Raw genomic sequence first — 13,575 nt, 5'->3', positions numbered from 1 at the left:
TCCTTGTTTTTGGTTTTGGTTTTTTGTTGGTCATGGGTCTTGAAATCTGGGCCTGGGTGCTGTTCCTGAGCTCTTCAGCTCAAGGCGAACATTCTACCACTTGAGCCACAGTGCCATTTCTGATCTTCTGGTAGTTAATTGGAGATGAGTCTCTCGGACTTTTCCTGCCTTGGCTGGCTTTGAATCACCATCCTCAGATCTCAGCCTCCTGAGTAGCTAGTATTACAGGCGTGGCCACAGGTGCCCGGCTGACTTCCTTGTTTTTATCTATATCCTTTAATCTATATCCTATAGTATAGGACAATCCCAATTTATCCTCTTGGAACTCACAAATAAGTAGGTATCAGAGACTTCATCAATTGTTAGTGAAGTATTATAAATGCTGTTGTGTAGAGGACTTCAGGAAGAGGTAAGAGCGTAGAGGATGAATCTGCTCCAATCAGAGAAAGTCAAGCTTCTGAAAAGGAAGGTACAGCTTCTATTTTACTCAAAGCAAAGCCATCATCTTAATATGACCCACAGTGCTCTACATAATTTGATCCCCATCTCCCCTCCTCAATTTTTATTCTTATCACTGTATTCCTAGCACTTGCCTCCTGGTACTCCTGAAACACGATGGCTCCTATTTTATGGTCTGAGCTGTTGCTACCCTCTTTATCTGGATGTTTATCTCAAGATGTTGAAGTTCAATTGTTTCACGTTGATTTTGCACAAATATTAACTAACAAGGGCCTTCTTAACACTTGATTTAATATGGTATTCTATCTGCCATCCCCTACAATCAGGCACACTCTTCTCCTTACCTGTTCTACTTCTTTTTTCCTTAGAATGTGTCATCTTTCCAACACACTTAATGATTTACTTGTTTTATGTTTTTGTTTTTTGTTTTTGTCAGTTGTGGGGCTTGAACTCAGGATGCTGTCTGTCCCTGAGCTCTTTTGCTGAAGGCTAGTGCTCTACCACTTTGAGCCACAGTGCCACTTTTGTTTTTTCTGGTGGCTAATTGGAGATAAGTATTTTATGGACTTTCCTTCCTGGACTGGTTTCAAATGCAATACTCAGATCTCAGACTCCTGAGAAGCTAGGATTACAGCTCATTGTGCCTGGCTCATTGTGTTGTTTTTGATTGTTTACGTGATGAGAAAGAAAGTACAACACAGAAATCACCTTAGTCTATTTGGGCTACAATAACAGAATATTATATACAGGGAAGTCTATTAGTAACAATAATTCCTCACAGTTTCCAAGGTTAGAAAATCCAGTATCAAGATACACTGGCAGAGTCAGTGTCTGGTGAGGTCACACGTCTTGGTTCACAGATGAACAGGCAGCAACCTCCTTGCTGCGTTCTCACTCTGTATAAGGAGGCAGGAGATCTCTATGAGGCCTTCTTTATTGGACATGCAATCCCTAGAATCCTCATATCATAATCACCTCCCAAAGTTTTCCTCTCCAAGTGCCCCAATATTGGGATTAAATTTCAACAGAAGAATTTGGGAGGGGTACAATTCAAGAGGCCATAGCACATGATTTTAATTATCATAGGTCGTATTGCCCAAGAAGGTGATTCTAAAGAAATATGATTTGAATATAAGATTGTTATTAGAGTGTCCTAGGGGGCTAGGAAGGTGGCTCAGTGGTAGAGCGCTTGCCTTGTATGCATGAGGCCCTGGGTTCGATTACTCAGCACCACATAAGCAAAAAGAAAAAAGCCGGAAGTGGCGCTGTGGCTCAAGTGGTAGAGCGCTGGCCTTGAGCTGAAGAGCTGAGGGACAGTGCCCAGGCCCAGAGTTCAGGCCCCACCACCGATAAAAAAAAAAAAAAATAGAGTGTCCTAGGGCTCAACACTAACAGAAAGGTAGGAAGCAGGTCTGATGCTGAGGGAAAAGTTAAGCAGTGACACAGTCCTATCAAAGGCCTTAGCTGCACCTATAGAGAGTTTTGTAGCTGGGAGTTTTCTAGTTGGGGTAAGGAAGCTGGATCTTTATATCTCAGTGGTGATCAGATATTGGAATGTGGACTGAGCCTGGAGGTAGAACAAACTTCAGTCAAACAAGTTTTTCTTAGGCTGTAGGAACTTCCCAAGGCTAACAATTACTATCTACAAGCAGCATTCCCTAGAGCTGAAGGAATACGCCCTTAGTTTCTGAAGGTGGACTTGGCCATTAGGTACCAGCACTCACCACAATTTACTCCATAGCACTGGAGTGTGTGTGTGTGTGTGTGTTACTCCATAACACTGGAGTGTGTGTGTGTATGTGTTGATTGGGGCTTTAACTCAGGTCCTGGGCTTTGCCCTGAGCTTCTTTTGCTCAAGCCTAGCACTCTACCACCTGAGCCACAGTTATCACTTCCAGTTTTTTCTGAGTTGTTTATTGTGATAAGAGACTCGCAGATATTTCTGCCCAGGCTGGTTTTGAACTGTGAACCTCAGATCTTTGTCTGCTGAACCCCTAGGATTACAGGTATGAGCCACCAGTGCCTGGCTGAGAGAGAGACAGAGACAGAGACAGAGACTGAGACAGAGAGAGAGGAGAGAGAGAGAAAGAGAGAGGAGAGAGAGAGACAGAGAGACAGAGAGAGTGTTTGTGTGTTCTGAAAGTATATTCTCCAGAATTTTCATAGGCCTCTTCCTAGGAGAAATTTAGAACTGGAAGATCTGCAGAAGGGAACCCATGGTTGTAGGTGGTCTTGGGGCTATAACTTATACACATTATATTCCTTTTCTACTAACAATTTTTAGATACAATTCTTTTTTTTTTTTTTTTGGGGTCCGGTCATGGGGTCTGAACTCTGGGTCTGGGCGCTGTCCCTCAGCTCTTCAGCTCAAGGCTAGCACTCTACCACTTGAGCCACAGCGCCACTTCCGGCTTTTTTCTTTTTGCTTATGTGGTGCTGAGGAATCGAACCCAGGGCCTCATGCATGCAAGGCAAGCGCTCTACCACTGAGCCACCTTCCCAGCCCCTTGAGATACAATTCTTGGTAACTTAACCTATAGCATGACCTAGACAAATCTCTTTGTCCTTCCCAGACTGAGGTTGTTGCACTTATGTACAGTATTCAGTATCAAAATAGGAAGAGAGTGCCAATAGATCCTCAAGTACCAAATGGATAACATCTGGGTGCTCCTATTATGTAACAGCGCCTATTGCCTTCTGATGACCAGAGTTGATGACATCTGCCCAGATATGGTGATTTTTCTCTTTCTGAGTTTTGGTCCCCTGGTATGAAGAACTTGAAGAACAGAGGGAGCAGCTCTGCCTTATAGTGCACCGTCATGTGGATCAGTGGGGATTCTGGCGGTGTTTTCCCCTTTGGAACCAGTTTCTTTAAATTTGCAAAGCCAAGAATTTTACAACTTCCACAAGTGAGTTATTGAGTGTAAAAGTAAATGAGGCAGACTGGGTGCCAGTGGCTCACACCTGTTATCCTAGCTACTCAGGAGGCTGCAATCTGAGGATCGCAGTTCAAAGCCAGCCCAGGTAGGAAAGTCTGTGAGACTCTTACCTCTAATAAACCACTAGAAAACTGGAAGTAGTACTGTGGCTAGAGTAGCTCAAGTAATAGAGTGCTTGCCTTGAGCTGAAGAGCTCAGGGACAGTACCCAGGCCCAGAGGAAAAAAAAAAAAAAGTAAATGAGGCCATTCCTATTTCTACCTCTTGGTTCCATTTGAGGACACATATCCATGTAGTGGCATTTGATTTAAAGTGTACATTGTATGCCCAAACAGAATTTCTCATCCTCGGCACTATTGACTTTTTTGTGGGCCAGTCCTGGCCTTGAACTCAGGACCTGACATGATTCTTGAACTTTTTTGCTCACGTCTAGTACTCTACCACTTGAGCCACAGCTCCACTTTCAACTACTGACATTTTTGACTGGATGATTTCTTGCTGGGGTGTGCTGTGTATAGGGTGCACATCCTTGGCTTCTTTTTACTAGATGCCAGTAGTACTATCTCTTCCCTCTGCCAGCCACATTCCCCACCCTTAGTCATGAAGGTTAGAAAAATCTAGTAACAAGACACATTGTCATGACAATAAAAATTACGTTTCAATATATTGTCATATATCCCCCAGAGGGCAAAATAGCCCTCAGTTTAGAACCAGTATCCAAGATGATTGTGCTTGCCAACTCTTATAAAGTATCCTACCTGAAATAGGTCATCCCATTGCTCTATTAGGCTGGAAGTTTCTGGTGTTGGAGTATGTGGGATAACCAAAGGATCCCATTCTGTGGGCATACTCTTTTTTATTTACTTTTATTTGTTATTATAAAGGTAATGTACAGAGGGATTACAGTTACATAAGTCAGATAAAGAGTACATTTCTTTTTGGACAATATCACTTCTTCCCTTGCTCCCTCCCAGGTTTTCCCTCCCATCCCCACCCACAAGTTGTATAGTTCATTTTCTACATAATGTCTAGGGAGTACCACTGCTTGGCTCATCCTCGAATCTCCTTTCCTGTGAAGTGCATCATTTGGTCTGTCATGATGTGAATTGTCTGAGATCTGATGCTGTTGCTGGATCACTCTATGTAATCCTTCAGTGTTGGCTAAAGCTCTGTAGGAAGAAAAGGCAAGTCCATAATCAGAGATGTGTCTATTCTTATCAACATCAACTTCTCCACTTTCCACAATGGAAAGATCCTTGAATAGTCAACTTGCCTCCTCCATGGATGGTGACACAGTGGGGCTTCAACGTTGATCTGTGTTATTAGTGGGTTGGACATTCTGAACCTACTTGGTAAACAGCACCTGTACAACTTCCATCCATCCATACCATCAAGATAACCTCATCTATGCATTCACTCTGTCAGTGTTAGGGTAGCTAGTGACAGAGCCTGGTTGACATCAATTGGCTGTGTTATTCTGTTAACACGATGGCTCATGGTAGATGCTCTTTGGTGGGAATTAACATGTGACAATAGAGATCTTCATACTTTATGCCCATTCTCATATATCCACTCACCTGCTACTACCCAGTCTCCTCCCTGTCAGTGACCTTCCAACCTTCTTCCTATCAGGCTCTGGCCAGTCAGCCCAGGTACCAACCACTGCCCATAAGCCCACATAAATTATAAAATTAAAACATTTCTTTCACATGAAGCAGACAACCAGTACTCTACTCATGGGAAGGATTTCCCCCTTACCATTGTTGTGTCGCTACTATGTACTTTTAACACCTATGCACTTTTAACTTATACCATGAAGCAAAGAAGGGTTTAGCCTCTTCCCATGAGGAATGAGGAATTCCATAAAAAATTTCTCTACAAATTTCTTCCATGTGTGAGCAGAAAGGCATTGCTTCTACAGGGGAAGTCCTGGAATACCTCCCCTACAGCTTCTGTACCCTTCAGTACTGCTCATGCTCAGTCTCATCTGTTATTTTCCCATCCCAGGATTGATGGTTACGGGGACCTGTACCATCATGGTTTTGTAAGGGTGTGAGTGTGTGTGTGTTCTGGAGCTTGAATTCAGGGCCTGAGCACTGCCTCTCAGCTTTTGTGCTCAAAGCTAACACTCTACCATTTGAGCCACAGCTTCCCTTCTGACCTCTTTTGTTGTTGGTAGTTAATTGGAGATAAAAGTCTAAAAGATTTGGGCTGGGAAGGTGGCTCAGTGGTAGAGTGCTTGCCTTGCATGTATGAGCCCCTGGGTTCGATTCCTCAGCACCACATACACAGGAAAAAAAATGTCTAAAAGATTTTCTTGTCTGGGCTGGCTTCCCAATCTCAGCCTCTTGAGTAGCCAGAATTACAGGCACAAGCAACCAGTGCCCCACAGAATTTGATTTTTAATAAAGAATAAGGTTACATAATCCGCCTTTAAAAATCAGGCAATAGCAAGGAACATACTGTTCCTTCAAACAGTGAAGATAAGAATTAAAATGCTTTTAGTTTTAATTTTTCCTAATCCTGCTCCATTAGCACACATTCTGTGTGCCAGACACTATTCTATGTAATTAAGAAATTAATCCACATGATCTATTAGATGTTATTATTGTACTCTCTTTGCAGAGGAGGAAACTAAGACTTAGGAACAAAGTCTAAATTCCAAGCCTGTCTGACTCTATGAAGCCTGACCCCAGTGTTTGCTAGGCAAGCGCTATAACATTTGAGCCATGTTCCCAGCCAAGGATTATTCTTTAAATGGCCACATTATTCTCCATTTTCTTCAGGCCAGCTTCTACAAACTGAAATGAGGAGAGAACTGTGTATATGGCAGGAGGTAAGGAGCCTTGATTGTTCTGTGCTACATGAAGAGCTTTGGGATTTTCTTGTGTTCAATTCTTCATTCAGCACCCAGTACCTCATTGATAAAGATTTTTTTTTAGAGTATGTCTAGCTCCTTCACCCTTGTCACTCCCCTTAGGGAAAGTTTTCCTACAAGAGGAGGGTTACTGCTAGAGTAGGTCAGGGCAATCTCTATAGGAAAGGATGTATTTGTCTGCCAAGAATTTCACTGTGGGCTGGAAGAAGGAAAGATGGTTTGGCCATTGGATCCCAAGATGCAAACTCTCTTCCTCTGCTTTCAAGAGTTGTCTCTGTTGGGGCTGGACAGAGGTGTGTGACAGTCTGGTCTTTTGATATAAGCCTATGTGTTCATTTTCCCCTTCTCAGAACTCTCTGCTCCCCTACATCTCAGCAGTACCCTGTTTTACCTCATCATTAGAACTATTACTTTCTGCCTCATAGCATAACTCAAGTTGATACTTATTAGTAGCCACTCGTCCACTTGATTCATTGCCACTCCCAGTATATTTGGACCTATAGTCAGGCCCTTGGCCCAGGGTTTTTGGTTGAATCTAGGTAGATTAACAACTACAGTAACTTGCATTTAGTAAGCACTTACTGAGTGCCAGACAAAGTGCCAAACACTACACAGGGGTGATTTTCCTTCATGCGTATGCCAATCTTCTAATTGAGGACCTGGTCCACTGCTGGAGGTAGAAGATGAAGACAGAATGCAGAAGCAGCTCTTTGGTGAGGATGCAGCTTCCTTCCCCTTCCTGCCCTACACATTCAGCCCCCTGCACCGGCTGCGCTGGTCTTGCCTCAGCTTTGCCTTGCCCCACTGCCTCTTCCCTCTCGCCTCCCCTTAAGCTTTTCCTTGCCTTAGCACATGCTATTCCTTCTGCCCAGAATCCCTTTTCTGCCTGATAAAATCCTTATTTTTTTCCAGCCTCTCTTTAATGTCATTCTGACCTCCCTGCCCTCCCCTGTCAGAATTAATTGCTCCCTCCTTTGTGTTGCTCAACAGCACTTACCACGGAGAGCTGTAGTTACTTGTTTGGCCACTTACTTCATGAGAAGAAATGCAGAGGATTGGTCTCATTCCCCGCCTTGACTCATGCTCAGGGGCTGTCCAGTATTTGAGGAAGCCCACTGAGATTGGGGTAAAGGGCTATGATTTTAGACTGGAAACATCCCTGAAAAGGGACCTTTGGTTCTGTCTGTCTAACTCTTTCTCCCTGGCTTGCCAAAGTGATTTCAGTAACTAAGGCAGAATTTCCTTAGCTGAAATATGTGGACCTCCCCTCCAGATGAATCGCCTTCAGTGGCTCACCTGCCACCTGCCTCCTGTCTGGTATCCCCTCCAGCCCTGGTGCTCCCAGCTTTCCTCCATTTAGCAGCATCTGCAGATTTCATTAACTTGCTACTTAACCCCTCTCACTCAGATCAGCTCTGAAGATGATAAATCAGGCCCAGGGCCTGTTTCTGCAGCGGCCCTCCTCTCCACACCCCCTCTAACGAGGCTCTGGCTGCCCCTATTCATCATGGGCTGCCCTCTCCTCCTGTAGTTGCATTGCATGTGCCCTCGTAGGCCTCCCCCCCACCAGATAGTGTCAGTATTACTATAGCTCAGCTGCTTTGGATTGAATCTTGGACTAGACTTGGGGCCAGGCTCCTGAAGCTGGGTCAGACCACCACTATCTCTAGAAGTCGGTGGGCCGTGGCTTTCCTGCATGGTGGGCTAGCTCAAAGACAACACTCAGGGCCTGGGAAAAGATGGGGAGGATTAGGGAACACAGGATTTCTTCCTAGCCACAGGGTCAGGAGCCTTTGTGTATAAGGAGAGGTGAAGCTGAGCTTAGAGTGGATCTGTACTCTCATTCCCTTTCTTTCTTCCTCAAGATGTCTCTGAGGCTGCTCTTCTCCTCTCTGGGTGGTCACCTGGTCCTTAAGGGCATGCCAGATCAAGGTCAGGATTCTAGGTTTCCTCAAGACTGTATAATGGGGGCTGGGAAGGTGGCTCAGTGGTAGAGTGCTTGCTTTGCATGCATGAGGCCCTGGGTTCGATTCCTCAGCACCACATAAGCAAAAAGAAAAAAGCCGGAAGTGGCGCTGTGGCTCAAGTGGTAGAGTGCTAGCCTTGAGCTGAAGAGCTGAGGGACAGTGCCCAGGCCCAGAGTTCAGGCCCCACGACCGGACCAAAAAAAAAAAAAAAAAAGACTGTATAATGGTCCTTCTATCCTCCCACCCTCCTTTCCTAAGTCTTCCCTAAACATCATCTAGGTTTCTTTTTCTTTTTCTCCTTCCCTATCCTACACTCCTCTAGGTCCCAAGTCCCTCCTCTTGCCTTATTTGTATTTCTTTACCATGTCTCTCCTCCTCTTTACTTTTTCCTAAGCATAAACTTTCTAATAGAAATTACATTAAATGTGTCAGAGGTCAGATCTTTTTATAGTTCTGAGCAGGACCCTTCTGCTTTTTTCCTTCTTCAGATCTCTTTCTTCTCTGGGGTCCCTTTTTAGCACTTCTACCTGTCTTCATTCTAGCTCTAATTGTATCCTCTGACTCCCCACCTTCATTTCTAGCCTTCACTGTAGACAATATTGGAGAAGGTAGAAGATCCCGCCTGGATCACAAGAGGCTCTTTAAAAACATCTATCAGGCTCAAACTAGAATTTCCCCACCCTTGTTTCTTTCCTGTCCCTTCCCAGACCCTGAATGATCCTCCACTCTCTGTACTGGTAAGCAGGAATCCCCTCTACCAGCACCCTTCTGTCTGGAGGGAGGATGTGTCAAGGCTATTGAAATGAACACCGAGACTCTCCCCTACCCACGTGTGCTTTTGTCAGGTGTTTTTTCTATGATGTCTTCATTACCACCTAATTGGCCAAATGTCTTTTCTTTATTTTTCTTGTTAAAACAGATTTAAACAACGAGTTCAGTAGCTCAGCCATTTTCAGACCCTCATTAATTTCCCACCTTCTTATTTATTAATGGGGCAACATCCTTGCTGGTATTTCTTGTTCCCTGGATATCTGTGTAAAAGCCTGCCTTGCTCATGCAGCCCCTGGGACCAGTGCTAACTCACTCTGACTTTGTGCTTCCCTCAGCTGCTCTGGTGTTCCCTCCATGGCCCCCTGGTCTCATAGTTCTTCATAGTCAAGACTCTTCCACTGACTGGCTACAGGGAGGAGGGCAGGGGACAACACATGCATTCTGGATACAGAAGCTTCTGTCATGTATATGAAGTGGATTGAGACTCCCAGTTCTCTCCTCCATCCCTTCTCTCTTTCCACTGTTTCAGATCCACACTAAACAGACACACACAGTCCCATTCTCTCGTTAAGACCCTGGGAAACTAGCTCAGGGAAAAGCAATGATTTGGCCAGGGTCACTTTGCTTAGAAGGAGCAAAAACAGAATATGAGTTCAGTTTTGCCTAGCTCCCCATCTTGAGCTTTCCCCCATGCCAGCCTCAAGGAAGCCAGTTTAGAAAAGGTTATGGTTTCGGTAAATATTATTCTCTGTTGTTGTTTGGTTTTGAGACAAGGTTTCACCATGTAGCCCAGTCAGGCCTTGAACTTGAAATCTTCCTGAATGCTGGGATTACAGCCATGTACCACCACACCCAATCACTAGAATGAACGTTGATAAAGAGGGATAGCAGCATATTGGGAAATACAAGTCAGTGATTTGAGGATTAGCTGGACAGATGTTAGCAAACTGTGGGAATGATCTATTCTTCCTTTCTCTATGTGTGTTCCAAGTCCATATCGCTCCATACAAGTTAGTTAAAAGGTTCATGTCCCAATGGTAACATTACTGACCTTCAGGGGCAGTTATCTGTGACCTTTTTCATGCCTATGAAGGTATGAACCTGTACACATGGTCCCCTCTGAGACGTATTCTGGGTTATTACCTTTTCATTCTGGCTTTCCAGAAGCCTCGGCTCATGTCCCCAGTGAGGGGCTGTACCTGCTGCTGTCCACAAATCTTACCACATAGGGATGTAGGTGAACATCAGTCATTGCTGGGCTTCTGAATGGATGGCTACCTCCCTAGTGGCTAGGTCTGGGTCTGAGCATGTGCTAACTCCAATGAGAGCCTTGAAGCCTTCTCTACTGTGAATGTTGGGGCCTGGTGGTAGAGCCTTGTTAGTGTTCCCTCCTTGGCTCTTTAATGAGATATATTCTGTGAGTAGACTCTTTTGGCCTTATGGAGCCCAGGCTGCAGTCGCCTCCACATTATTGGTGAGAGGTGGGATGGTTGAAAGCATAGTGGTGCCAAGCCAGGTGCCAGCCTAACCATGAAGAGAGCCTTAAGGCCCCCATGGCTTCTACCAAATGCCAAGCCATTGTTCTTCTCCTTTGGAAATGAATGCTAACAGGCAGGTCTTTAGAAGATTTAGGGGAAGGAAGAGGAAGGGATATGGAGTACTCGGAGTAGAATCACCCAGCCTGATTTGGAACCCCAGTCCGCTCCTGCAAGCAGTAGACCTGAGGCAAGCAGCAGTTGCTGAGGGGGAGTCCCTCGGGGCCGAGCCCTGGGAACTGTGTTTTTACACTAAAAGACCTTGTTTCTTGTCTCGTCCTGGTCATAACCCTGCTTAATAGAGACATTAAGATGAATGATTGAGGCTGCCTCTCGCTGCAGCCAGAAGGAGGGGTAGCCTGGGTGACCCTGGACAGGGGACACAGTGGGGGTGGGATTTATGAAGCAGCCCCCTCTACACTAAGCCTCAGCTTGAGTAGACCGAACCCCTGTGCTCCCTAAAAGTTGCCAGCTTCATCTAGCAGGCTTCTCAGCTGAGCATCCACAGCTTTATTCTGCTTCTTCCAGCACTAGGGAGGAGATGATGTTAGCAGGGAAAGCTATGATTGTATATGAGGGATGACAGTGGCTTTCAAAGGGCTTTGATAAACTTCTATACATACAGCTTTTCCTGTTTATAAAATCAGTAGATATTCATTGAGTATTGAAATGTTTCAAAAAGGTGTTTGATACTAAATGACTGTCACAGCTGATCCTCACAATAGTCCCAAGATACAGGCCAACTTATTACCCCCAATTTACAGATGAGAACACTGAAGCTTAGAGAAGTTAAGCCACTTGTCCAAGGTCACCTAAATAAGAAGTCATGGGGTTAGGCTATGAACCCAGGCAGTCTGATTTCAGAGCCTGTGTTCCTACTCTGTCACAGTTCGCTGCCTCTGGTTTTACAAATTGACCTAGCTTGGAATGGGGAGGAGGGTAGAGGAGAACTGAGGTTTTGAATCAGAGAGGGAATTGATTTAGAGGTCAGAGACAACAGTTAGGGATAAAACAGGCTCATCTTTGGATGGGGCTGCAGTAGCAGCCAGGCCCCAGGGAGCACTGGGAGACAGGCCTCATTTAGCATGTTTATGACAGGTCTGGCAGAGGGCAGCCTGGGAAAAGCTGCCCCTTCCTAGGTGACACCAAACACTTCTGGGAAGGAAAATGTCTTGGTTTTTGTCTTTCTCGGGCCTCTGCCCTCATTTTTTACCCAACACTTGGCTAGATATGGAATAAATATTCAATAAGCAACTTCTCAAATATAGATGTTAAATAAAAGAGCCTCAGTAGCCTTGGGCCAAACTAAGAGGAAAGAAAAATGCTCTATGCCTGCTGATGTGACTGAATGCATTTGAGGAAGATGGGCCAGAGACGCAGAACCATCTAAAACCTTGCTCTTCTAGGTGTGGACTGAGGATCAGCAGCACCAGACTCATCAGGGAACTAGTCAGAAATGCAGAATTTGAGGCTTGTTCTAGACCCGATACACTGGCATTCTTACAAGGTGATTGAAATACATACATATTAATAAAGTTTGAGACGCATTGCTATGACATGAGTGACTTAGATACTGCATGGCTTAAAACCCTTCATTGGCTCTTTGTTACTCCAAAGATCAAATCCAAACTCTTTAAGAAGGCTGTATACAGTGGTGGGCACTTGTAGTCCCAGCTATGTAAGACACTTAGGTAGGAGAATTGTTTGGGCCCGGGGTTGGAGACCAATCTGGACAAAACAGCAAGAGCCAATAAAAAGAGGCTTTAGAAGATTCTCATGATCTAACTCTTGCCTACCAACTCACTTTATCACATACTCGGTTCCAATCATACGGTTTCTTTTCTCCTCTCTCTCTCTCTCTCTCTTGTGTGTGTGTGTGTGTGTGTGTGTGTGTGTGTGTGTGTGCTGGTGCAGGGGCTTGAACTCGTGTCCCAGGTGCTATTTCTTAGCTTTTTTTGTTTTTTTTTTTGCTAAAGGTGAGTGCATTACCACTTGAACTATAGTTGCAGTTACCTTACTGTTTCTTGTTATCCTCATAGAAGCCGTTCTTTTGGCATTGTTAGGAATGCTCTGCCCTCTTCACTCTTTTCTTCTCTTGTTCTGGGACATTATCCAACTTTCAAGGCTAGACTTCACATTTGGGGGAAGTCTTTCCAGGCTGTGCCAGATGTCTCATCTTCAAATCCTCTCTGAAGCTCTGCAACTCTCTCTCTCTTTCTCTCTCTTCCTCTTTTTCTTTCTTGCTTGCTCTCTCTTTCACAAGTGGTTTTAGAATCATAGTTATCACTCTGAATGACAATGATTTATTTTTCTTTTTCTCCTTCCTTCCTTTCTTCTTTCTTTCCTCCTTCCTTCCTTCCTTCTGTCATCATGGTGCTTGAACTCAGGCCTGGGTACTATCTCTAAGCTCTTTTGTTCAAGGCTAGCACTCTACCACTTTGAGCCACAACCTCACTATTGGTTTCTGAAGTGGTTAATTGGAGATAAGAGTCTCATGGGGACTTTTCTGCCTGGGCTGGCTTTGAACTGAGATCCTCAGATCTCAGCCTCCTGAGCAGGTAGGATAATAGGCATGAACCAGCAGCACCTGGGACAATGATTGCTGTTATATTTTCCCCATTAGAGTTTAAGCTCTCTGAGGGCAGCGATTACATCTATTGTTCACATCCCTTTTCTGTGCTCCCATGGAGCCCACCACAAAGCATCTCAAAGAATTTTATTTTGAATCTTGAAAAAAGTACACACTTAGCCAGGTGCCAGTGGCTCACGCCTATAATCCTAGCTACTCAGGAAGCTGAGATCTGAGGATCACGGTTCAAAGCCAGCCTGGGCAGGAAAGTCTGTGAGACTCTTATCTCCAATAAACCCCTCGGAAAACAGGAAGTAGCATTGTGGCTCTAGTGGTAGCCTTGAGCTAGCCTTGAGCTGAAGAGCTGAGGGACAGCGCCCAGGCCCAGAGTTCAAACCCCATGACCGACAAAAAAAAAAAAAAAAGTAGGCACTTAAAAAGTATACACTTAGTTATGA

The sequence above is a fragment of the Dipodomys ordii genome, unplaced genomic scaffold (assembly GCF_000151885.1).
Source record: "Dipodomys ordii isolate 6190 unplaced genomic scaffold, Dord_2.0 Scaffold33, whole genome shotgun sequence".
In the NCBI taxonomy this organism is placed as follows: Eukaryota; Metazoa; Chordata; class Mammalia; order Rodentia; family Heteromyidae; genus Dipodomys; species Dipodomys ordii.
Note: the sequence above shows the minus strand (reverse complement) of the source record.